Source organism: Schistocerca nitens, chromosome 4 (genome assembly GCF_023898315.1).
Source record: "Schistocerca nitens isolate TAMUIC-IGC-003100 chromosome 4, iqSchNite1.1, whole genome shotgun sequence".
NCBI lineage: Eukaryota > Metazoa > Arthropoda > Insecta > Orthoptera > Acrididae > Schistocerca > Schistocerca nitens.
In genome coordinates, this window is record NC_064617.1 from 687620998 (window position 1) to 687645508 (window position 24511).

A 24511-nucleotide genomic window follows, 5' to 3' on the forward strand; every position below is an offset into this window, starting at 1 on the left:
AACTACGATGTTTGCTAATCATGCTAGTATGCTGATGAAGGACTGAAACATATCCGTCATGCACATCCGGGATGATAATGGAATAGGGCTCCAACGTGATTACAGTAATCAGTTTAACCCTTAACATTACAAAGATTCAATTCCAGAGCTGAAATTTTAAACAAATCAAAGCGATTTACATCTACCAGAGGCAGAGATCAATGGAGGCGCATAGATGAGGCTCCTTTGTGAAGTTCCTAGGAAGTTTGATAATAAACTGAGGTGGTACCAGCTTGTGAACAAGTAAATCACGAAGCTTAATTCTGTCTACTATGTGCTTAGAAACCTCCCTCATTGTGGCAACCTACAGACGGCACTGCTAGTACACTTTCACTTTGTCACATCTAAGGTCAAAAAAGTGTCTTTTCTGCAGGAGTGTGTCTCACGAACAGTGTATAAAGTTTGTAACCAAACAGAGACCTTTGGATTCTTACACTTACCTGCCAATAGCTATATATCTAATGGTATTTTTCGCTAATAATAAAAGTGAATTTAGAATGAACTGTGCAGTTCACAATCACAATATTAGAATCCTACAGGGATACAGATAGCCGTACCGTACGTGCAACCAAACAGAGGGCTACGTGTTGAGAGGTCAGACGACGTGTGGTTCCTGAAGAGGGGCAGCAGTCTTTTCAGTAGTTGCTGGGGCAACAGTCTGGATGATTGACTGAGGTAATCTTGGAACATCAACCAAATCGGACTTGCACTGCTGGTACTGCGAACGGCTGAAAGCAATGGGAAACTACCGCCGTAATTCTTCCCAAGGGTACGCAGCTCTACTGTATGGTTGAATGACGATGGCGTCATCTTGGATAAAATATTCCGGATGTATAATAGTCCCCCATTCGGATCTCCGGGCGGGGACCACTCAGGAGGATGTCGTCGTCAGCCTGGCGTTATACGGATCGGAATGTGAAAGTTAGATCCCTTAATCGAGCGGATAGATTCGAAACTTTGAAAAGAGAAATGGGTAACCTAAAGTTAGATGTAGTGGGAATTAGTGAAGTTCTGTGGCAGGAGGAATATGACTTCTGGTCAGGTGAATACAGGGTTATAAATACCAAGATAAATAGGAGTAATACAGGAGTGGGTTTAATAATGAGTAAGAAAATATGAATACGGTTAAGCTATTATGAACAACATGGTGAACGAATTATCGTAGTCAAGATAGACACGAAGCGCAAGCCTACTAAAATAGTACAAGTTTATATGCTAGCTAGCTCCGCAAAGAATGAAGAGGTTGAAGAAATGTAAGATGACATAAAAGAAATTATTCAGATAGTTAAAGGAGACGAAAACGTATTGTGAAGGGGGACTGGAAATCGATAGTAGGAAAAGGAAGAATAGGAAAAATAGTAGGTGAATACGGAATAGGGGAAGGTAATGAAAGAGGAGGTCCGCCTGGTAGAATTTTGCAAAAAGCATGATTTAATCATTGCTAACATTTGTTTTAAGAATCATAAAAGAAGGTTCTACGTGTAGAAGAGAATTTGTGGCACCGGATGGTTTCAGACTGATTATAGGCCTAGAATGGTAAGACAGATATTTAGGAACCCATTTTAAACCGTAAGACATATCCATGGACAGATGTGGACTCTGAGCACAATGTATTGGTTATGAACCGCAGATCAAAACTGAAGAAATTGGCAAAAGGTATGAAATTATGGAGGTGCGACCTGGATAAGTTGAAAGAACCAGAGGTTGCTGAGAGTTTCAGAGGAAGCTTTAAGCAACGGTTGAATAGAACTCGAGAAAGGAATACAGTAGAAGTACGAATGGTTAGTTGTAAGAGATGAAAAAGTGAAGACAGCAGAGGATCAAATAGGTAAAAATACAAGGTCTAGTAGAAGTCCTTGGATAACGCAAAGGATATTGAATTTAGTTGATGAAAGGAGAAAATTTTAAAATGCTGCAAAAGAATCAAGCTAAAGGGAATACAGACGTTTAAAAAACCAGATTGACAGGAAGTGTAAAATGGCTAAGCAGGAATGGCTACAGGACAAATGTAAGGATGTAGAAGCATGTTTCACTAGGGGAAAGAGAGATAGATACCACGCACAGGAAAATTAAAGAAGTCTTTGGGGAAAAGAGAAGCAGCTGTACGAATATCAAGATGGAGATCGACATGAAAAACCAGTCCTAAGCAAAGAATGGAATGCTGAAAAAATGATTTAAATGGCTCTGAGCGCTATGGGACTTACCATCTGAGGTCATCAGTCCCCTAGAACTTAGAACTACTTAAACCTAACTAACGTAAGGACATCCACACACATCCATGCCTGACGCAGGATTCGAACCTACGATCGTAGCAGTCGCGCGGTTCCGGACTGAAGCGCCTAGAACCGCCCAGCCACCGGGCCCGGCTGGAATGCTGAAAGATGGAAGGAGTGTACAGGAGGTCTATACCAGGGAAATGAACTTTAAGACAATGTTATAGAAAGGGAAGTGGACGTAGATGAAGATGAGATGGGAGATGTGATACTGCGAGAAGAATTTGACACAGCTCTAGAAAATGTAAGTCGAAACAAGGCCCCGGGAGTAGACCATATTTCGTGAAAACTACTGATAGCGCTGGGAGAGCCAGCCATGACAAAACTATTCCATCTGGTGTGCAAGATATATGAAAAAGGCGAAATGCCCTCAGACTTCAAGAAGAAAGTAGCGACACCAATTCCAAAGAAGGCAGTTGCTGACAGGTGTGAAAATTACCGAACTATCAATTTAATAAGTCATGGTTGCAAAATACTAACACGAATTATTTACAGGAGAATGGAAAAACTGGTGGCAGCCGACCTCGGAGAAGGTCAATTTGGATTCCGGAGAAATGTAGGAACATGCGAGGCAATACTGAACCTACGACGTATCTTCGAAGATAGGTTAAGGAAAGGCAAACCTAAGTTTATAGCTTTTGTAGACTTAGACCAATCTTTTGACAATATTGACTGGAATACTCTCTTTGAAATTATGAAGGTACCAGGAGTAAAATACAGGGAGCGAAAGGCAATATACAACTTGTACAGAAACCAGATGGCAGTTAGAAGAGTGGAGGGGCATGAAAGGGAAGCAGTCACTTAGAAGGGAATGAGACAGGTTTGTAGCCGATCCCAGACGTTAGTCAATCTGTGTATTGAACAAGGAGTAAAGGAAACCAAAGAAAATTCTGGAGTAGTAATTAAAGTTCATGGAAAAGAAATAAAAGCTTTGAGGTTTACCGATGACATTGTGATTCTGTCAGAGACAGCAAAGGATTTGGAAGTGCAGTTGAATGAAATGAATACTGTCTTGAAAGGAGGATATAAGATGAATATCAAGAAAACTAAAACAAGCGTAATGGTATGTAGTCGAATTGAATCATATAATACTAAGATAATTAGATTAGGAAACGAGACACTTAAAATAGAAGACGAGTTTTGCTATTTGGGCAGGAAATTAACTGATGATGGCCGATATAGACTGGCAACAGTTTAAATAAAAAGTGAATAGAAGCTTTCGAGATGTGGTGCTACAGAAGAATGTTAAAGTTAGATGGGTCGATCACGAAACTTATGAGGAGGTACCGAATGGAACTGAAGATACAAGAAATTTGCGGCACATGTTGACCAAAAGAAGTAATCAGTTGACATGACACTTTGCGAGACACCAAGGTAGTGGGGGGAGGGGAGGGGGGGGTGTTTGAAGTCGTAGAGGGAGACCAAGAGATGAATACAGTAAGCACATGCAGAGGCTCGCACAGGATAGTGTAGCATGGAGAACTGCATCATCCCAGTCTTAGGACTGAAGACCCAACAACAACAAAAGTATAGTGACGTTAGTAGCACGATGTGACACTAATGTCATAGTCGTTATGCAATAGTAATTAATTTTCTGCCTCAATTTCGCGGTTATTTTAGCGAGTACACGGAGCGTAGCTACTGGAAAGGCAGCCTTCCGGTCACCATGCCGGGGCGGTGTGACACCAGAAACGTCTGTAGGGCCTTTCTGTCGGTAGAAGACCATCTGTGAATCGTTATGTCAAGAGGGCTTCCTCTGGGGATACTGGCAGTTTGGTAGAAGTTGGGAAGCGACCAACTCTGTGACTATTGAATACTGGGCAGGCGCCTACACCCTCTGTGGTTAGAGAATGCTGCGGTTAACCCCAAGCAGTAGCGGGGCATGAATGAATTTATAGAACAGAAGGATAAGCCTAAATTATTGCTTCATCTTGGTTTCATTGACTTTGTAAAAGATGTTGATTCTGTAACAGTAAAATATCTCTCAGCCACCTTTAAGAGACAACGCCTATGTTAGAAAATGGCTTACATTATTTATAATTAGAGTAGTGCGAAATTCAGAACTGCAAGAGGAATCAATCAAGCAGTGCTGTTCACAACAGTACTGAGAGAAATTTTATGAATGTTGAACTGGGAAATTGAAGAAAAACGTTAATAGACAAGCGGAACTTAACAAATCAGTATTGTAAGGAAATCAGAAAATTAACGTCACTGAGCCTTAGAGGAGTAAAAACGGCCTGGAACGCATTTTGTAAACCAAACAGAGATTCTAAAATAAAAAAGTTGTCATTTTCTTTGAATGCAGTGTTCACAATTAGTGTGTATAACCTACACAATATGTTAGTTACTTGAATGCAAGATAGAAAATTCCACATACTTTACTGCATATTGGCTCTCATATGAACTGTAATAACATGTTATTGTTGGAGATGCAAGTACAAAAAGTAACCAAAACGAAATACTTTGACTACCTTCCAGATAACTGTAACTTAGAAATTTGAGAGACCCTTGATATGTGTTTCGCGCTCGAGCCACCTCCACTCTGCCACTTAGTTCAGGAAGCTTTTCTTGGTAGGCGCTTCGTAATTGATGACCGTTTTGACTCACAAAGCAAAATTTCCTCATCCACTTCTCCATATAAAATATTTCCGATGTCAAAATCTGTGACAGAAACAATGGCATCGAGAAAAGTGTGCTTATGTTTCTGTCACGATCACGGAACACTGCATTATCTGTGTGAAGTAAGCGTCACTTTCTTCACGTATTGCTTCCTGCGTTGCCTGTTCCAAAGAAATGCAATACCTGATAGTGTCAGAAGAACCAATTATTTTACTATAAACTGAAAAACATGTGCCAAGATGAGGTGCGTCTAACATCGCAAAACCCATTTTTCCTACAAGCAGAACTTTACCTATTGATTTTAGACCATTTGTGAGGTATATCCTATTACCTAATTTAAATGTCATGGACGTGGCAGAATACCTGCATTTTGAAAATTTTACCTGCCTCGCAATCCCCATTCGAATATTTCACATTTTATGCTTTAGAAGAACATCTGAACACTTATTCCACTGCACAGTTGACCAGATAAATTTCTTCTGGCTCTTGAATTACTGGATGGTTGTAATTAAACTTTCGCTACTTAAGAGGGCCTCCACGAGAAACTAGTGATCATAGTACAGTGGAACTTTGTGGAAACATTGGTAGGGACGTAGAGAAGTGAAATAACGATTAAACCATTGAAAGAAACGCATTTTAATTTCTATGTGAGAAGTTAACATTCGTTAACTGTATACCACGTTTAAGTTCCAGGTTACAAACATTGCTCAATGGGACGACCATCCGCATCTACGTCAGTCTGGAATTGCCCTAGAGATTTCATTTCACAAATGTTCGCAACACTTTTCGGAAGGCAGACCATGGGACGTTCAACTGTCGTGACACAGCTCGTGCACTAGTCGAAGATAGCACATTGCGTCCGGCATTCCCAGCCATCGCAACAGTAACTACTACGACTATTTGTAGTGCAACTGGCTTTTTTGGCCTCTACCCGGAGCAATTCTCAAGTCGCCAGTTAATTCGAACTTGCGAATCACGTTCTTCAGCCCAAGTACGGGCCGGCCGGGGTGGCCGACCGGTTCTAGGCGGTACAGTCTGGAACCGCGTGACCGTTACGGTCGCAGGTTCGGATCCTGCTTCGGGCATGGATGTGTGTGCTGTCCTTAGGTTAGTTAGGTTTAAGTAGTTCTAAGTTCTAGGGGACTGATGACCTTAGAAGTTAAGTCCCATAGTGCTCAGAGCCATTTGAACCATTCCGTACTCCTTTAATATGTTGATACTGGCAAAGAGCAGCAGCACTTCTGCTGTTGTTTTGATATAACAACTTTACAAGTAAGGCCCTGCTCACCCTGTCCAGACCCGTGGTGAATGCGACTATTCACTGAGGTGACAAAAGTCACGGGATAACGACATGCACATATACTAATGGCGGCGGTAATGCAAAGTACAGAAGGCATAAAGGGTCAGTGGATTGGCGAAGCTGTACTTTGTACTCAAGTGATTCGTGAAAAGGTGTCCGACGTGGTTGTGGCCGCACCACGGGGATTAACAGGCGTCGAACGGGGAATGGTAGTCGGAGCTAGACGCTTGCGACCTTCCATTTCGGAAATCGTTATGGAATTCAATGTCAAGAGCGCGCCAAGAACAAATTTCCGGCATTATCTCTCACCGCAGACAACGTAGTGGCGGACGGCCTTGACTTAACGACCGAGAGCAGCGGCGTTTGTGTAGCGATGTGGGACGTACGAAGAACGTATCCGTTAGAACAGTGGGCAGAAATCGTAAATGGGCTGTGGTAGCAGATGGCCGACGGGAGCGCCTTTGCTAACAGCACGAGAAAGCCTGCAGCGCCTCTCCTGGGCTCGTGACTATATCGGTTGGACCCTAGACGACTGGAAAACCGTGGCTTGGTCAGATAAGTCACGATTTCAGTTGGTAAGAGGTGATGATAGGATTAGAGTGTGGCGCATATCTCACGAAGTCATGGACCCAAGTTGTCAACAAGGCACTCTGCAAGCTGGTTGTGGCTCCAATAATGGTGAGTACTTTGTTTACGTGGAATGGACTGGGTCCTCCGGTCCAACCAAGGTGAACCGATCATTTTATGTTTGGCTACTTGAAGACTATTTGCAGCCTATTTGCAGTGCTTCATGTTCCCAAACAACCATGTCATGTCACCAGGCCACAGTTGTTCTCGTTTGGTTTGAAGAACATTCCGCACAATTCGAGTGAATGATTTGGCTGCACAGATTGCCCTGCGTGAAGTTCATCGAACTTTTATGGGATATAATCGAGAGGTCAGTTCGTGTACAGCATCCTGCACCAGCATTACTGTCACATGGCTCAGTATTTCTGCAGGGTACATCCAAACACTTCAGTTGATGCATTACGGGCGAAAGAAGGTCGGACACTATATTAGGAGGTATCTTATGAAATTTGTCAGCTCAGTGTAATGTATGATGTTTGCGTTTCAGCCCTACGTCGCCGTACTAGTACTGTCGGCTAAAGGCAAGTCATGACACTAATACTACTAACGGTGCAAATCCTACAGCGCACAGTCTGAACATCATTCCTATAAACTTGGGTTCCGACATGGTAAATAGTTTTCCGTTTGCACTGGCTCAAGTATTGAAAGTTTAATTTAACCACGCTGCAGGTTATACTATTTCGGAAGTTTTCTCCATTTTCGATATGTTTGTCAGAGCCGTAAACAGAATGAAGTTATTCTTCCTTTATGCACTGGTGACTTGCTTGTAATCGTCAACAGAGACACGTGTAGGTCTTTTTACTCCTTTTTTTACCAGTAACTTTGTTAATACAGGTATGCTGATTCCGTCTAAATCTCGCCTTAGGGGAAAACTTCTTCATTCTTGGCGTCGTGGCACTAGAATGAGTGGGGTGGGGGGGGGGGAGAAAGCGACAGGAAGGGCATCCGTCCACTTTCCACAACCAAACATTGCCAAATCCAATTTATAATGCAGACCCTGTAAAGATACGGGAGAACATCAGTAAAAAAGGAGGCCCTCGAATACAGATTTATACGGTAGCCGCTCTATTGTCACTCGTTTAGAAATATGGCATTTTATTACACATATCATTTCCTGTGTTATGTAAAAACTTTTTAATCTTTCGCTTCATCGGTCGTATGAATAAAACGGAGAATGTGCTTTATTCTCGGAATTTCGGAGAACATTCTAAGGTTCGCTAGTGTAAAACGAGTCAAGAAATATACCTCACCTGAGAATGTTCTCAACTTCAGTAAAAAAAAAAAAATGGTTCAAATGGCTCTAAACACTATGGAACTAAACATCTGAGGTCATCAGTCCCCTAGAACTTAGAACTACTTAAACCTAACCAACCTAAGGACATCACACACATCCATGCCCGAAGCAGGATTCGAACCTGCGACCGTGGCAGCAGCGCGGTTCCGGAATGAAGCGCCTAGAACCGCTTGGCGACAACGGCCGGCCGGCTTCAGTAAAAGGATGGAGAAAATTGCTCTACGTGGAGAACATTCTCAAACTTCGCATAAATAAAACTACAGAAGTTCCTCACAAGCGTACAACATTTTGCGTTTTTTGAAATGAGCTCTGTAGCATACTTCGGGCTGGTGACTCTGTTGAGATTAAGTTCTACAGAGTTGTTTTTTTTTTTTTTTTTAAAGTAAAATGGCAGAATATCTTTTGGTTTGAAGCCAAAAGGATATAGGTAGGCCGAATAAATACTCAAGATGGAAACTGTAGAAGCTTATACAGGTTTAACACCAAAAACACTCTTTGGGTGGCAAACTTCCTTTCCGAAAATCGTGAAAGAAGGCTGGCCGACGTTTCAGACGATGCGAAAATGAAAACATTTTTGTTCTATTTAGCAGATCATTGTTTTTACACAGGTGTAGGAGAACACTTAAGGTATATCTTATATTTTATTACGTTAGAAATAAATAGGCGATTCAGAAAAATTAATAATAGTTTTATTACAAACTCAGCGATCTGTCTCCTGAAATAAAAGCGAACGGGCTCTCTCTTAAGTACTTGAGGCTTCAGCGGACTACTTATTATTCGTCTTATTTAACCAAAATTATCTCGTAGTAGAAAACTCTGACAGAGTTCCGGTTTGGAGTACATGATAATGTGATGTATTCTTAAGATTTATTTCGCATAATCAGTTCACCTAACTTGAAAAACAAAAAAGTTTCCAGCATATCGAAACTTCTGTAAATTCGTCAGAAAACGCATTTTCGTAAAATGGCCGTAACTGTCTTAATAATTTGTAGCCGCATATACAACTGAAACAGAAACGTGGTGCAGCTCTTCCAGAACAGAATGATGCCAGTCCCGTATTTGTACAACGAATAGTTTGCCTGTTTGAGAATGATCTCGTTTTTATTCGTACGACCCCATGTATACCAACGAAAATCTTTTTAGTGAATAATGGGTGAGCCTTTATTGATTCCAACTCCTCTTTATCTTTCTTTTGCTTGCAGCCTTCAGAGACACGTGGAATGGAATTGTGTGTTCTGTGACGGGTATATTATTATCTTATCTCTGTACTGATATGGAGAGATGGATTCTGACGCAGCAATCACGATTTCAAGGCTTTTCTTTTACGGCTCCTGCATGGAGTCGTAGATGTGGCATTAACGAGACACTTAGCGACAGAAAGGCAGACTATATACTGCAGCGCCCACTTGGAAGCAAAGTTTTTTAGAATAAATAACCAAGACCAGAAACGACTTCTGCACAGAAACGCCTTCTGCACCTCTCACGAGTTGCTAGGTTCGCACATTCACTTACTGACATCGACCACAAACGGTGCTACATTGTCAGTTCCTTTTCAAGAATGCCTATTGGAACTGATGTACTCACTGTACATGGAAAAATATTTTTTCTTGGAGGAAATACACAATTTTAAGGAAACGCACTCAAAGTAACATAATGTTCACGCCCCATCATTTCCATAGTATTTGCCAAGTAGGTCTCACACAGTGCATGTTTGTTGTGTGTCCACCGCTTTATGTTCACGTAACGAACATAATTTCTTCTCAGAAAGAAGCAAATAATTATACGTGATGTTTCCTTTATTAAGTAAATTCCGTAGTACTACAGAATGAAAATAATTATTATGGGAATAAATACAGCTTTCTTTCTATTCATAACACTGAGGCGCCAAAAAAAAAAAAAAAAAAAAAAAAAAAAAAAAAACTGGTATAAGTTGGCGCATTCAAATACAGAGATATGTAAACAGCCAGAATACGGTGCTGCGGTCGGCAACGCCTATTTAAGACAAGTATCTGGCGCAGTTGTTAGATCGGTTACAGCCGCGCGGAGTGGCCACGAGGTTAGAGGCGCCGTGTCACTAAGCGTGCGGCCCCTCCCGCCGGAGGTTCGAGTCCTCCCTCGGGAATGGGTGTCAGTGTTGTCCTTAGCGTTAAGTTAGTTTAAGTAGTGTGTAAAGCTAGGGACCGATGACCTCAGCAGTTAGGTCCCTTAGGAATTCACACACATTCGAACATTTGAGATTGGTTACTGCTGCTACAACGGCAGGTTTTCAAGATTTAAGTGAGTTTCGATGTGCTGTTATAGTCAACGCACGAGTGGTGGGACACAGTATCTCCGAGGTAGCGATAAAGTAGGAATTTTTCCCGTACGACGATTTCACGAGTGTACCGTGAATATCAGGAATCTGGTAAAACATCAGATCTGCGACATCGCTGCGGCCGGAAAAAGATCCTGTAAGACCGGGACCAATGACGACTGAAGAGAATCGTTCAATGTGACAGAAGGCAACCCTTCCGCAAATTGATGCAGATTTCAATGCTGGGCCATCAACAAGTGTCAGCGTGCGAACCATTCAATGAAACATCTTCGAGATGGGTTCCACCCTTGACGACTGCACGACGCAAAGCCTTACGCGTCGCCTGGGCCCCTCAACACCGACATTGGACTGCTGATGACTGGAAATATGTTTCCTGGTCGGACGAGTCTCGTTTTAAATTGTACCGAGCGGATAGAGGTGTACGGGTATGGAGGCAACCTCATGAATCCATAGACCCTGCATGTCAGCAGACCGAGCGAGGTGGCGCAGTGGTTAGACACTGGATTCGCATTCGGGAGGACGACGGTTCAATCCCGCGTCCGGCCATCCTGATTTAGGTTTTCCGTGATTTCCCTAAATCACTCCAGGCAAATGCCGGGATGGTTCCTCTGAAAGGGCACCGCCGACTTCCTTCCCTAATCCGATGAGACCGATGACCACGCTGTCTGGTCTCCTTCCCCAAACCAACCAACGATGTCAGCAGTGGACTGTTCAAGCTGGTGCAGGCTCTGTAATGGCGCGGCGCCGTGTGCAGTTGGAGTGATACGTGACTACCGATACGTCTAGATACGACTTTGACAGTTGACACGTACGTAAGCATCCTGTCTGATCACCTGCATCCATTCATGTCCATTGTGCATTCCGACGGACTTGGGCAATTCCAGCAGAACAATGCGACGCCCCACACATCCAGAATTTCTACAGAGTGGCTCCAGGAACAGTCTTCTGAGTTTAAACATTTCCGCCGGCCACCAAACTCCCAAGACATGAACATTATTGAGCGTATCTGGGATGCCTTGCAACGTGCTATTGAGAAGAGATCTCCAGCCTCCCGTACTCTTACGGATTTACGGACAGCCCTGCAGTATTCATGGTGTCAGTTCCCTCCAGCACTACTTCAGTCATAAGTCGAGCGCATGCCACGTCGTGTTGCAGAAATTCTGAGTGCTCGCAGGGGCCCTACACGATATTAGGCAGGTGTACCAGTTGCTTTGGCTCTTCATTGTATAAATAGATTTCATTCATCATCATCTGGTGACGATTTTATAGGTGTTCCATCCCGTTACCATTGATTGGAGATTAGTTCAACTGGTTCAAATGGCTCTGAGCACTATGGGACTTGAACATCTGAGGTCATCAGTCCCCTAGTCTTAGAACTACTTAAATATAACTAGCCTAAGAACATCACACACATCCATATCCCGAGGCACGATTCGAACCTGCGACCGTAGCAGCAGCGCGGTTCCGGACTGAAGCGCCTAGAACCGCTCGGCCACATCGGCCGGCATTGTAGACAAGTAAATTACCGTCCCGTGTATATAACACCACAGTGCTACATTTGCAGAGGTTCTCTGACCGAGGAGCATCGATTGCTGATGAACAGTGACGCATTGTGTTCAGCGATGAATCGCGGTCCTGCACAGCATGCGAGTCAATGCTACTGGGTTGGTGCAAAAAGTTGGTAGCGTTTTTCCATAATCATAAACACAACAGGTACAAATAACACTTTAAAAAACTAAACTAAACTCCGTCCGAACTGGCCATGAAGGCCCAACGGTACCGACCGGCCGCCGTGTCATCCTCAGACCACAGGAATCACTGGATGCGGATATGGAGGGCAAGTGGTCAGACACCGTTCTGCCGGCCGTATTTCAGTTTGCGAGACCGGAGCCACTACTTCTCAATCAAGTAGGTCCTGAGTTTGCTTCACAAGAGCTGAGCGCACCACGCTTGCCAACAGCGCTGTACAGATCGGATGGTCACCCATCTAAGTGCTAGCCCAGCCCGACAACGCTTAACTTTGGTGGTCTGACGGGAACCGGTGTTACCACTGCGGCAAGGCCGTTGGCCACACATAACACTTTAGTCATCTAATATGTATATTCTCCTTCACAATTTATAATAGCTTGGCAACGATGGGATAACTTCTCGATTCCGCTACTGTAGAAATCACGTGGTTTTAAAGCGAAGAACTCGTCGAGCCATGTTAAGCCATGTTCGGAGCGCATTTTGATCCGGAAAGGAAGTTCCTTGAACGTTGTTCGACAGAGAGCGGAAAAGCTGAAAATATAGAGGGCGCAATTTCAGGTGAATAAGGTGAGTGCGGAATGAATTCCCAACCCAACTTCTGTAAAGTGTTTTTTGTCAACCTGTATGGTGTTTTTTGTCAGTCCAGTAGAATTCAGGTTGGCGTTATCGTCTTCCTCGTCGTTGTTCTTGGAATGCGTCTGCAAGACGTCTCAGTTCCTGACAACAAACGTCAACAGTGATGGTTACCCATTGGGGAGCAATTCGTATACACCACTCCGTCGCTGTTCCACCAGAGGCATGTTATTTTTTGCGAATACACGCAGATCTTTGTACGGGGAGTTGCTGCCTTGTTTGGACTCAACCATTCCTTTCTTTACGTTATGTTAGCATAAAAACACAATTTTCGTTACCAGTAACGATACAGGATAGGAATGGTCGGTGCTGTTCACGAGCCAATTCATGACGATGCAGTGATGCACAAATGCATGCGATACCCACACACCTGATTGTTGAACCTTCTCCATTGCATGCAATTGTCGCACGATGCTGGAATGATGGCATTTCATCACATTTGCCAATTCTTGATTACACTATCGTGGTTCATTGTGGATTAATATGTTTAAACGATCTTCATCAGTCCACGAAGGTCTTCTTGAACGTGGAGAGTCACTAATGTCAAAGCGATCCTCCTTAAAACAAGGAAACCATTTCCTTGTCGTGCTCTGTCCAACGGCATTATCCCCATACACGACGCAAATGTTTCGGTTCCTCCTCTCCTGTCACTCCTCTAGTGAACTCAAACATATGAATATGTCGGAAAAGTTCCGATTTCTCCACTTGGGACTCCCTTTTCTAGCGTCCACAACTCCACTCACTATCTCCGAATGGAAAAATGACAATATGTGAATTCAAACAGCAACAGTGAACTACAAACAAAAATGATAATCGATAAATAAACCCATAGCAACCGGAAATCCAACACACAAAACAAAAACGCTACGAACTTACGTACCAGTCTAATATATGCCTGATATTCGTGGTGCTACCTGATTCCGTATTTTTTGGAAATTTATGGTAAGGTCTTATGGGATCAAACTGCCGAGGTCAAAGGTCCCTAAGCCTACACACTACTTAATCTAACTTAAACTAACTTAGGCTATGGACAACACACACACCCAGGGTTCGAGGGTGGACTCGAACCTCCGACGTGGGGATCCGTATTTTCTTTTGTAACATGACACCTGGGAAACCCTAGACTGTAAGGACAATTGTTTGCGCAGTTACAACAGCTTAGCGCCTTCTTCTTTGTGTGTGACTGTGTGTGTGTATTAGAATATGACGGGAATGTCTAATACTGATTATTTCAACAGTGACAAGGAAATGACCAGATATCTGCAGTGTTATACATAAAATAAGCTTCCTGACATTTGTTGTAGCTGTTTTTAGAGGAATAATGTAAAACCTTACCGTTGGTGGGAAGGCTTCCGTGCCTCAACGACACAGTTAGCCGTACCGTAGGTGCACCCACAACGGAGGGGTATCTGTTGAGAGGCCAGACAAACGTGTGGTTCCTCAAGAGGGGCAGCAGCCTTTTTAGTAGTTGCAGGGGCAACAGTCTGGATGATTGACTGATATGGCCCTGTAACACTAACCAAAACGGCCTTGTTGTTGTGGTACTGCGAACGACTGAAAGCAAGGGGAAACTACAGCCGTAATTTTTCCACAGGGCATGCAGCTTTACTGTATGATTAAATGATGATGGCGTCCTCTTCGGTAAAATATTCCGGAGGTAGAATAGTCCCCCATTCGGATCTCCGGGCGGGGACTACTCAGGAAGACGTCGTCATCAAGGGAAGGAAAACTGGCGTTCTGAGGGTCGGAGCGTGGAATGTCAGATCCCTTAATAGGGCAGGTAGGTTAGAAAATTTAAAATGGGAAATGGATAGGTTAAAGTCAGATAGTGGGAATTAGCGAAGTTCGGTGGCAGGAGGAACAAGACTTGTGATCAGGTGAATACAGGGTTATAAATACAAAATCAAATAAGGGTAATGCAGCAGTACGTTTAATAATGAATAAAAAATAGGAGTGTGGGTAAGCTACTACAAACAGCATAGTGAACGCATTGTTGTGGCCAAGATAGACACGAAGCCCACGCCCACTACAGTAATACAGGTTTATATGCCAACTAGCTCTGCAGATGATGAAGAAATTGATGAAATGTATGATGAGATAAAAGAAATTATTCAGGTAGTGACGGGAGACGAAAATTTAATAGTCATGGGTGACTGGAATTCGACAGTAGGAAAAGGAAGAGAAGGAAACGTAGTAGGTGAATATTGATTGGGGCTAAGAAAAGAAAGAGGAAGCCACCTGGTAGAATTTTGCACAGAGCATAACTTAATCATAGAGAATCATGTAAGAAGGTTGTATACATGGAGGAACCCTGGAGATATTAGAAGGTTTCAGATAGATTATACAGTGGTAAGACAGAGATTTAGGAACCAGGTTTTAAATTGTAAGACATTTCCAAGGGCAGATGTGGACTCAGACCACAATCTATTTGTTATGAACTGTAGATTAAAACTGAAGAAACTGCAAAAAGGTGGGATTTTAAGGAGATGAGACCTGGATAAACTGAAAGAACCAGAGGTTGTACAGAGTTTCAGGGAGAGCATAAGGGAACAATTGACAGGAATGGGGGAAAGAAATACAGTAGAAGAAGAATGGGTAGCTTTGAGGAATAAAATAGTGAAGGCAGCAGAGGATCAAGTAGGTAAAATGTCGAGGGCTAGTAGAAATCCTTGGATAACAGAAGAGATACTGAATTTAATTGATGAAAGGAGAAAATACAAAAATGCAGTAAGTGAAGCAGGCAAAAAGGAATACAAACGTCTCAAAATTGAGATCGACAGGAAGTGCAAAATGGCTAAGCAGGGATGGCTAGAGGACAAATGTAAGGATGTAGAGGCTTATCTCACTAGGGGTAAGATAGATACTGCCTACAGGAAAATTAAAGAGACCTTTGGAGAAAAGAGAACCACTTGCATGAATATCAAGAGCTCAGATGTAAACCCAGTTTCAGCAAAGAAGGGAAAGCAGAAAGGTGGAAGGAGTATATAGAGAGTCTATACAGGGGCGATGTTCTTGAGGACAATATTATGGAAATGGAAGAGGATGTAGATGAAGATGAAATGGGAGATATGACACTGCGTGAAGAGTTTGACAGAGCACTGAAAGACCTGAGTCGAAACAAGGCCTCGGGAGTAGACAACATTCCATTAGAACTACTGACAGACTTGGGAGAGCCAGTCCTGACAAAAGTCTACCATCTGGTGAGCAAGATGTATGAGACAGGCGAAATTCCCTCAGACTTCAAGAAGAATATAATAATTCCAATCCCAAAGAAAGCAGGTGTTGACAGATGTGAAAATTAGCGAACTATCCGTATAATAAGTCACAACTGCAAAATACTAACGCGAATTCTTTACAGACGAATGGAAAAACTGGTAGAAGCCGACTTCGGGGAAGATCAGTTTGGATTCCGAAGAAATGTTGGAACACGTGAGGCAATACCGACCCTACGACTTATCTTAGAAGAAAGATTAAGGAAAGGCAAACTTACGTTTCTAGCATTTGTGGACTTAGTGAAAGGTTTTGACAATGTTGACTGGAATACTCTCCTTCAAATTCTGAAGGAGGCAGGGGTAAAATACAGGGAGCGAAAGGTTGTTTACAATTTGTACAGAAACCAGATGGCAGTTATAAGAGTCGAGGGGTATGAAAGGGAAGCAGTGGTTGGGAAGGGAGTGAGACAGGGTTGTAACCTCTCCCCGATGCTATTCAATTTCTATATTGAGCAAGCAGTAAAGGAAACAAAAGAAAAGTTCGGAGTAGGTATTAAAATCCATGGAGAAGAAATAGAAACTTTGAGGTTCGCCGATGACATTGTAATTCTGTCAGAGACAGCAAAGGACTTGGAAGAGCAGTTGAACGGAATGGACAGTGTCTTGAAAGGAGGGTATGAGATTAACACCAACAAAAGCAAAACGAGGATAATGGAATGTAGTCGAATTAAGTCGGATGATGCTGAGGGAATTAGATTAGGAAATGAGACACTTAAAGTAGTAAAGGAGTTTTGCTATTTGGGGAGCAAAATAACTGATGATGGTAGAAGTAGAGAGGATATAAAATGTAGACTGGCAATGGCAAGGAAAGCGTTTCTGAAGAAGAGAAATTTGTTAACATCGAGTATAGATTTCAGTGTCAGGAAGTCGTATCTCAAAGTATTTGTATGGAGTGTAGCCATGTAGGTAAGTGAAACATGGACGATAAACAGTTTAGACAAGAAAAGAATAGAAGCTTTCGAAATGTGGTGCTACACAAGAATGCTGAAGCTTACATGGGTAGATCACATAACTAATGAGGAGGTATTGAATAGAATTGAGGAGAAGAGGAATTTGTGGCACAACTTGACTAGAAGAAGGGATCGGATGGTAGAGCATATTCTGAGGCATCAAGGGATCACCAATTTAGTACTGGAGGGCAGCGTAGAGGGTAAAAATCGTAGAGGGAGACCAAGAGATGAATACACTAAGCAGATTCAGAAGGATGTAGGCTGCAGTAAGTACTGGGAGATGAAGAAGCTTGCACAGGATAGAGTAGCATGGAGAGCTGCATCAAACCAGTCTCAGGACTGAAGATCACAACAACAACAATGTAAAACTAGAGACAAGGCGACATCAAACATAAAGCTCAGAAAGTCTAACTTACATGTCGGTGAATGACGCTTATTCCGTTCTGTTAGACAATACTTTCAGCTTGATCAGCATTAATAAGCGCGTCATTAGAAGCTCTTTTCCTTAAGCGCTGGTAGTCATCATTGCCTTGAATAACAACTGGGAAAGAAATTTTAATATGTTAAAAATGCTTCCTACATAGCAACGTTTTCCTCTTTCTTAATTTTTTATACATGTCTTGACTTAGAGTTTCAGTGATCACCGTCGATATACTTATTTAGCATGTTTTCTTATTTCTAATTCCCGCATGAAACTGTTCATAATTGTTGAAAATTTATATTCAAAAGTTCTTTTTTTTACCCTGTTATTTTCTTTTCTGGATCAAAACTGTAATTTTGTACGGATAGAGACATTTCTTTCAAGAACAGCACCAAACGCGGTTAAAACGCTTCACATTAGGAATCTACGAATGTAAGAGAGCAGGTAGGGTAGAGAGGCTAGTTAGCGATGGGAAGATTGTTTGCTAGAATGGTGGTTTGCTTATCCTAAATAAATTTTCGTTTAACGGTCATAGGCGGCATTCTTCAAACCACATTATCATCGTGCGTCAATGTGCGAAACCTGGTTATCTGCAACAGACTTTGTAGTGAGAGTGTCAGTGCGGGCAATGAGGTCATTTGAATATGCCAGTTCTAAATGTTAGATGTATGAGACCACTAGTCAGGGCCCATTGGATTTTACGTCCACCAATAAGCAGCCCATGGCAGATGAAAAGTGTTATAGCTTCAGTGACTACTTCCTTAACATGTTTTGTTCCTACTTCTTCCTGGTAACTTTTGTCTTTGTAGGTAGTCAGTGGTCAAACAATCTATAATTTCCTGTGCTTTTTTATGCTGTAAGCTGTAACTTCGTACATAAAGTACGGCCGTCCGTAGAATTTTTCCCAGGAGGATTCAGGAATCTAAAATTGTCGCTTTTAACTTACAAGACTCGTGAAGAGGAAGACATATCGTGCCGTGATCCAAGAATTAATTCTGTAAGAAGATATATTAAATTTACAGTTATCTATCCAATAAATTTGTTTTTGTGTTATTTATAGGATTATGTGTGTCACCGTTTTGGAGAAAATCATATTAGATATCAACAAAAATAATCAGAAAGAAATATCACTCTTCAAAGTGTAGAAACAAGAGACAAAATTTTTACAAAATTGCTTATAGGACTTTGACTCCATCTGTAATAATTTCCTTACTAAACTGCACTTTGGTTCATGTTAATAGATGTATTGGGTTTCAGTCATGCCATCTATTTTTTTTTAATGTCGACTGTCGTAATTAAAGTTGAACAAAATGCATAATTAAAGCTACATCGCTGGGTTGCTTGTGTAATGAGTAACCTGTGGCCAGCATTCAGCTTTACTAGATACCTGTATAGCTGCATGTTTCACTTTGATGCACTCCATAGCAGTTGAGATGATGCCTACTCCTGGAGCGGGCATACGCTGAGGTAACGAAGTTCACGGGACGCCAAAATGCACATATACAGCTGGCAGTAGTATCGCATCAAAGCGTATAAAAGGGAAGTGTATTGGTGGAGCTGTCATTTGTACTCAGGTGTTTCATGTGAAAAGGTTTCCGATGTGATTATGGCCGCAGGACGGAAATCAACAGACACTCTGTGAACGCGAAACGGTAACTCGAGCTAGAGACATAGGACATTCCACTTCGAAAATCTTTAGGGAATTCAGTATTCAGAGACCAACAATGTCAAGAGTGTGCCAGAATACAACTGTTTTCAGTGCTAACAGACAAGCAACGCAGTGTGCAATTACCGCAGGAATCAACACGACACAGGCGACGAACGTATATGTTAGGATAGTGCGGCGAAATTTGGCGTAGATGGGCTATGGCAGCCAAGGACCGAAGCGATTGCTTTTGCCTGCTGACATCGCCTGCAGCACTTGGTATATCAGTTGGACCGTAGACGACTCGAAAACCGTTGCATAGTCAGCTGAGTCCCGATTTCAGTTGATAAGAGCTGATAGTAGGATTCGAGCGTATCGCAGACTCCACGAAGCCTTGGACCGACCCGGCCGTTGTGGCCGAGCGGTCCTAGGCGCTTCAGTCCGGAACTGCGCGTCTGCTACGGTCGCAGGTTCGAATCCTGCCTCGGGCATGGATGTGTGTGATGTCCTTAGGTTAGTCAGGTTTAAGTAGTTCTAAGTCTAGGGGACTGATGACCTCAGATGTTAAGTCCCATAGTGCTTAGGCCGGTATTACACTATCAAATTTCTTTATCAAAGGTTTGATCAAAGTTGTGATCAAATATTCCGTCAAATATATTTCACAAAGATCTTTGACGTAGCGCTAGAAGGGGTATTACACTGTCATATTTTTCGTCAAAGTTCAAGATGGCTGACAACAACAACTTGTTATTAACCGCAGCAGTTGCATGTACCACAATTGCACTGTGTGCACCTGCGGAAGAGAAGTGGGGGAAAGAAGGAAACGTACCTGGGCGTAGCCGTGGGTTTTACGACGACACGATAAAAGCATTCAACAAAACTTATTACGTGAGCTTATAGTGGAGGACGTGAAGTCGTACATCAGTTACTTAAGAATGGATGAGCATACATTTCTGTATGTGCTCAGTGAAGTGTATCCTCATATCACAAAGCACAATATTCACTTAACAACTGCTACATCTGCAGAAGACAGGATCACTGTAACACTATGGTTCCTTGCTACAGGAGAGGGTTAGGTTAGGTTAGGCCTCCAATCTTCTTAATCTATTTTTGTATTCAGGGTGCCTCACTTGTAAAGCGCCTCTTCAGCTTTATACATCTCTATTAATTTTGTAGTTGTTGGTACACACCAATTGTATTTACCGGCAATGTTTATAAAAACACTACAGACGATAGAACGCTGCAGCGACGCTAGCGCTCCACGTGGTAACATGTCACATTACAGTGAACAGAAGACAAGCAACTTCTTTGATAAAATCTACAGCGATGCCCAAGATTTGATCAAATATTTGACGACATTCAATAAAGTTCCCTTTTACACCATCAAATTTCTTTGACAAAGATATTGGACAAAGAAATTTGATAGTGTAATACTGGCCTTAGAGCCATTTGAACCATTTGAACCTTGGACCGAAGTTGTCAGTCAACAAGGCATTGTGCAAACTGATTGTGGCTCCATAATGGTGTGGGCTCTGTTTACACGGTATATATTTGCTTCTCTGGTCTAACTGACCCGATCATTGAGTGGAAATGACTATGTTCGGATTCTTGGACGCCATTTTCAGGCATTCATGGACATTATGTTCCCAAACAAAGATGGATTATTTATGGATGATAATGCTCCAGGTCACTAGGCCACAGTTTTTCACGCCTAGTTTGAATAACATTCTGGACAACTGGATTGTTGATATGGGCACAGAGACTGCCCGATATGAATCCTATCGAACAGTTATGAGACATAATCGAAAATAGCTCGTGCACAAAATCTTGCACCGGCAACACTTTCGCAATTATGTGCGGCTACAGGGACAGCATGGCTCAATATTTCTACAGGGGACTTACAACGGCTAATTGAGTCCATGCCACGACGATCTGTTGCACTATGCTGGGCAGGAGGAGGTCCGACACGATATTAGGAGGTATCCCATAACTTTTGTTACCTCAGTGCATTTTTTTAACTTTATGTTTCACACTTTTATTCTTTCCTAGCACGGATAATTACTGGTTGCGACGATTCCGCTTAGTTGATCATTTAAAGCACGGAAGTGCATACCTACAATATAAAATGACTGTGTTCTTTAGGTTCTACAATAATCACTTCTCCGTGTGAAACTACACTACTGACCATTAAAGCTGCTACACCACGAAGATGAAGTGCTACAGACGCGAAATTTAACCGACAGGAATAAGATGCTGTGATATGCAAATGATAAGCTTTTCAGAGCATTTACACAAGGTTGGCGCCGGTGGCCACACCTACAACGTGCTGACATGAGGAAAGTTTCCAACCGATTTCGCATACACAAACAGCAGTTGACCGGCGTTGGCTGGTGAAACGTTGTTGTGATGCTTCGTGTAAGGAGGAGAAATGCGTACCATCACGTTTCCGACTTTGATAAAGGTCGGATTGTAGCCTATCGCGATTGCGGTTTATCGTATCGCGACATTGCTGCTCGCGTTGATCGAGATCCAATGACTGTTACCAAAATACGGAATCGGTGGGTTCAGGAGGGTAATACGGAACGCCGAGCTAGATCCCAACGGCCTCGTATCACTAGCAGTCGAGATGACAGGCATCTTTTGCGCATGGCTGTAAGGGATCGTGCAGCCACGTCTCGATCCCTGAGTCAACAGGTGGGGAGGTTTGCAAGACAACAACCATCTGCACGAACAGTTCGACGACGTTTGCAGCAGTATGGACTATCAGCTCGGAGACCATGGCTGAGGTTACCCTTGACGCTGCATCACAGACAGGAGCGCCTACGATGGTGTACTCAATGACGAACCTGGGTGCACGAATGGCAAAACGACATTTTTTCGGATGAATCCAGGGACTGTCTACAGCATCATGATGGTCCCATCTGTGTTTGGCGACACTGCGGTGAACGCACATTGGAAGCGTGTATTCGTCGTCGCCATACTGGCGTATCACACGGCGTGATGGTATGGGGTGCCATTGGTTACATGTCTCGGTCACCTCTTGTTCGCATTGACGGCACTTTGAACAGTGGACGTTACATTTCAGATGTGTTACGACCCCTGGCTTTACCCTTCATTCTATCCCTTCGAAACCCTACATTCATCAGGATAATGCATGACCGCATGTTGCAGGTCCTGTCCGGGCCTTTATGGATACAGAAAATATTCGACTGCTGCCCTGGCCAGCACATTCTCCAGATCTCTCACCAACTGAAAACGTCTGCACAATGGTGCCCGAGCAACTGGCTCGTCACAATACGCCAGTCACTACTCTTGATGAACTGTGGTATCGTGTTGAAGCTGCATGGGCATCTGTACCTGTATACGCCATCCAAGCTCTGTTTGACTCAATGCCCAGGCGTATCAAGGCCGTTATTACGGCCAGAGGTGGTTGTTCTGGGTACTGATTTCTCAATATCTATGCACCCAAATTGCGTGAAAATGTAATCACATGTCAGTTCTAGTATAATATATTTGTTCAATGAATACCCTTTATCATCTGCATTTCTCCTCGGTGTAGCAATTTTAATGGCCAGTAGTGTAAGTATAGACTCATCTCGCAACCACCCATGTGAAGGTCCCATTTTGAGCAACAGCCAGGCAGAGATAGTGGGTGAAAGGGAGGAGGGAGAGTGAAGGTTACCGGCCAATGAGGTCCTCCAAGGACGCCGGTCTGTCATTTGGAGGAGAAGTGTCTTGGAAATTTGTGAATGACACGGCACGTTAGTCTGTTGGACTGCTTCTTTTCTGCAGCTCGATAAGGGATTTACGAAAAACCAACAGAGGAAACCCGGGGTCACTATTTCGGCACTGTGTGGTGAAAGTTGCCATGAGGTTTGTCTACAAGACAGCGTCGAATGTGCCCCCACGGCAACGAAGCAGCGTAATTTCTCGTGAGCAGGTTTACAGACAGGCAAACGTAAGTTATACAGGCTGTTTTACGACTAACACTAAGTATTTTAGAAAGTAGTAGTATACAATAATTCGAATAAAATATTGCATATTACAAGTGTTCAGTTTTTAGTGGTTAGAGAGATACAGCTGTTAGAAGGTAACCCAACCATTCTCTCCCGCAAGCTATTAAAGCAGGGTCAGTGATTAAGTGCAAAGTTAATTTCCATAAATTCCATCTCCAGCATAAATGCATTTTCGAATTCTCTTGACAAAACCATGTGCAGCTCTTCTGGGATCCTCGTGGCGTTGTTTTATGAGGACTGCACTATTCGTAATTCGATGATCTTTGTAGACCTCGCCTCTCAGTGTTTCCCCACAGACAAAAATCTAAAGAGATAAGGTCTGGGGACCTTGATGGCCAAGAAAAGAGACCACATACGCCGATCTGACTTTCTGGGAATGTTCCGTATGCATGGTGTGTCACCTGACGACTAGAATGTGCAGTGGCCCGTCATGCTGGAAGAACACACCCATCCTTGCAGCCGAAGGAACATCTTCCAATAATTTTGTAAGACCGTCTTCAAGAAAGTCTAGATAACGACGCCCTGTAAGACGATGTGGTAACATAATACGAGCAATCAGCTGATTGTCTATCACAACAATCATTTACAGAAAAGTGTTATTAAAAATATGATTCCACTAATGCATGTGGTTTTCGTTGGACCACCGATGTGAAATTCGAGTGTTATTGAAGTAGCTTCATCAGTAAACAGTATTAATGGGATCACTCGGCGATTTGCAACCAGCCAACTACGAGTACAAAATCCCGATCGTCTACCTCTATCTCCTTCTCGAAGGTCTTGAATCCGCTGTGAATAGTATGGTTTGAATCCATGCATACGCTGTGCCCGTCTAATTGTATTTGGAACGCCGAGATACGCATAAATTCTACATGTGCTTGTTGGAGGCTACGTTCTACAAACTCAATAATGTCATCATCTTTATCCAAGCCAGCTGGGGGAGGGGACCGATTCATACCACCGTCCAGGTGGCAGGTTTTTGGGGGCGGTAAAATCTTTAATTTTAATATGGTTCCGAAAGGACGAATTAATCAAGATAATTAAAGCTTTGCATAAATGAAGAAGTGTGGGAATAAGTTCGAAATATTAATAATTCATAAAATCCAGTGTCTTACTGGAAATTGTCTTCGGTAGTATGAAAAAGATGGCAAATGAAGCACTACAGTTCGTCATCTTAGGTACATCTTTCAAAATACCAAAGCTTGCGAGTGACAGGGCTGCCAACTCTGTTTCTACCATGCGATTACAAAACACTTGAAATATACCTTCGTCAGCTTGAAAGACCCCGTAGCGAGCGAAAAACTAAGATTTAGAAATAAGGACAAATGTCAACGTATGATGGCCACACAGTTCCTATACAGC

General features: G+C 42.8%; 1 pseudogene; it reads right to left on the minus strand.

The window, feature by feature from the left end:
* Window positions 1-12417: 12417 nt before the first annotated feature.
* On the minus strand, window positions 12418-12535 carry LOC126253903 (5S ribosomal RNA; annotated as a pseudogene).
* Window positions 12536-24511: the final 11976 nt, after the last annotated feature.